The sequence below is a fragment of the Neophocaena asiaeorientalis genome, unplaced genomic scaffold (genome assembly GCF_003031525.2).
Source record: "Neophocaena asiaeorientalis asiaeorientalis breed wild unplaced genomic scaffold, Neophocaena_asiaeorientalis_V1.1 scaffold69, whole genome shotgun sequence".
Lineage (NCBI taxonomy): Eukaryota > Metazoa > Chordata > Mammalia > Artiodactyla > Phocoenidae > Neophocaena > Neophocaena asiaeorientalis.
In genome coordinates, this window is record NW_020174373.1 from 4,915,767 (window position 1) to 4,919,206 (window position 3,440).

Here is a 3,440-nt window from a genome sequence, read left to right on the forward strand (position 1 = left end):
CCTTATCAGCTCTTAGGAAGACACCAATGGTACCTTCTTTGTATGACGGTTGTGAGGATGAAATGAGACAGACTTGTAAGACCCCCAGGACGGTGACCCCTTTATTACCATCGCTTTCATTATCCCCAACAGGTTTTATGATCTCCACCTTGCTGGGCAGGTGTCCTACTGGACACACGAGAGGCTGGAAGTTCAGGAGGGTGATCTTCCCCAAGCTACGTATCTGCCAAGTGGCTAAGCCTGACGCAGAGCGCCATCTGCCCGGCTCTAGAGCCCACCTCCCTGCTCCTTACCCCACAGCTCCGACCTCAGCTGCATTCACTGAGGAAAGGACGCCCTTCCCAACTGCCTCCGTTGCCAGGCTTTTAGCCACGTGCACGCATGATACGTGTGAACTTGAAATGGCAACGTGCCAAATGCCCTGCGCACGACATCGTGGAGCCGGGTACTGACAACCTGTGAGGTGCTAGCCGTTACTGCTTTTCACAAATGAGAGGCAGCCCTCAGTGGTGAAATCAATGATTCAGTTCAGAATCCATCTCCCTCGCAGTACGAAATCCTAAGCTCCTTCAGGTCGGGGACCGTGGGCAGATCATTCAGGATACAGACACTCCAGTATCCCCATCACCACACCCACTCCCAAGCATCAGTATTGAGTCCCCCCGTGCCATCAGGCAAGGTTGACAGCCACGTGATTGACAGGTGAAGCCGATCTAGCCCCACCCACGTGGAGGCACGCGTGCGCTCCATCCACCTCCAGCCTCGAGCTGCAAGGCTGGGAGGCACTGGCGAGTGTGCAGAATTGGGGCGGAGACGTTTGGACCCCAGCCGCCTCTGCAGGCCTGCTACCCCAGGTCACTGGCCCTGGCAGCTCCTTTAAAGGAGGCCAGGAACTGTGCAGGAGAAGTTGGGAACCCGCACCTGCTCCAGAAACAGCCCTCTGCTCCGGTTTATTTGCACAGGTGGGTGGGGTGACCCTGATAGAAGGGGCTCTTCCGAACCCTTCCACCAGCCCAGCCTCTCCCGCCCATTAATAAATCCCACCTGCAGCCTAATGAGTTGCCCCCAGGCTGATCCCTCCGCATCCTTCCAATTATTTAAAAAGGGGGAGGGGCAGGGAAGCTTGAAGCTTTATAAGGAGTGTGTGCTTCTGTCTTCTCAAATCTTAAGAACGCTTAATCCCTGCAATTTAGATAAATCAGATAGGCATTACCAGGTTAGGGTTAAACCTCCAAGAGTGGCTTTGCAATTGATTGCAAAAACAGCAGTTATTAAGTCCTGAGTAATTTGCGGCTTATTTCACCCAGCTAATTAAAATGTAATCAGGATTGTCTGGCAATGTGTATTCTGTCAGCAGTTTTTCTTCCGAAGAGAAATCATGCCAAGAGACCACAAGAAAAGCCTTTCACGGGAATTGGCTCGATCTAAACTGCTTCTTTAGCCGCTGAAACTGTAAAACAAATAAATTACAGCAACTGACAATTCAATTTAAAAAAAGAAAGAAGAAAGAAAGGAAGGAAAGAAGAAAAAGAAATGATACTCTTTCTCCCTGGGAACAGGCTGCCGTTTCGTTTTGTTTTCTGTTGTCGTTGACACAAGAGTGTGGCGTCTCCTTGGGAGAGTGGCCGCGAGCGCAGGGCCGGCGGTTTGGAAGCCAGGGGGCTGCGGAGGGGCCCTCTCCAGGATGTCCGCGTAATTTCAGCGCACGAGACCACACTCCCTTTTCCCTTTCCCTGAAGACCCACGAGGACAGCAGAGCGCGCCGAGTTCTCTGACACCCACCGGATGTCGCTTCTTTGAGAACACAGAGAAGCACGCACTCAGGCGCATGCAAACTTCGCCAGCTGGTTCACTCTCCGAAGATCCCAACTTTTAGTTCTCCTTGTGCCACTCGGCGCGAGGTTTCATGAGTTCTCACGCCAGAATGAACATCGCTTCAGACTTCGGAGATTCGTCCCCAACTCCACGGTCATTACGATGGCCTCCTGTCGCAGCTTAGTCCCCAGGGCCTCTGGAAAGGCCCACGTATCCCGCCCGAGTGGAAGAGACGCCCAGTTTATTTCTCAAGGGCAGAGGGCTCGTCTTAGAAGCCCACCCAGGAGCCCCGGTCTCCTTCTGGCCTCCGCAGTTTTCCCTGCGGCGAGAAGCCGGGACTTTGGAGCAGGTGAGCAACTAAGGATAGAGACGAAAAGGCGAGGGCGAGAACCAGGGCAGACAAGAGGAATTCGGTTATCTGCGTGAATGGTTTCAGAGTGCGCGCACTCGGGTCAGCTGGGGAAGGCAGCTGTGGGACGCGCCTCGGTCGGGGCCGGGAGCGATTCCCGTGCGCCCACCCTCGGCCAGTGTCCCTGAGCAAGTCCCGCGGGGGTCCTCCCCTCCGTGGCGCCCTCCATCACCCCCCCCCCGCGCCCCGCCCCAGGATCCCGGCCATCCACAGCACCAAGCGTGCCGTTCTCTGAACCTTCTACACACCCAACACTCCCACTCCCACAAGCTCTCCTACCCTCAAGCCGACAGAACCTACGAGGGCTGGGGGAGATACTGACCCCCGGGAGCCCGCTCAGAGCATCCAAACACGGCGCCTCCAAGTCCCGTATCCCCTGCATCCCTTCCCTTACTCTCCACGCCATTCGTTGGCGAGACCTGGAAGTTTTGGGGCTCCGAACTGGGGCGCGCACAGCTACCATCACCACCGCCTCCCCGGGCCCCAACACAAACGCGCTGGAACGCACGACTTGGCCCAAGTGCCCCGCCCGGGGCTCGAAGGGTGGGCCGCGAGCTCTCGGCCCGCCGAGAGCGAAAGCAAAGCTCATCGCCACCAGCCCGCAGTCCCGCGCGGAAGTCCCGGGCAACTAACAAACCCACACTCCCATCCTTGGAAGCCACACAGCTGCTCTCCCTTCCCAGAGAAACCGCCTTTCGTTTCCCCCTCGCAAGGGAGGTAGGTAAAGATGCCGCAGGCTTCTTTTTCCTTTGGGGAGCAGGGAGGGGGCTGGAAAAGAGGGTTCGCGCACCCAGACTGTAAAATCCACGCGGAGGCAAAGCCGGATCTGCCGGCTGAGCTGGGCGAGAAGTTTGGGCGGCGAGGCTGGGAGGCGCGCGCCCCGAGCGCACCCGCCGCGGCCCGCAGCGCCGGGGAGGACAAAAAACGCGCCGGAGCCGGCCGCCAGGCATCCCCCGGAGGCCGCCAGCCAGAGGCAGAGGGTCAGGGGCGCCCCGGGCACCATGGCTGCGGGTCGGGGGCGCGGGCGCCGGGCGCTGGCCGAGGCTCCCAGCTCCGCGCCGGGGCCGCACTGCCGGGAACCTCGCGGCCGCCGCAACTCCGCTGGAAAGTTCAATCATTCAACTCCGGCCCCGCGCCCTCCCTGCCAAGGCCCTCCCCGCTCTGCCTCCAGGGGTGGGGTGAGGGTGACAGGCGGCCGCGCCATTGGCTGCCAGGG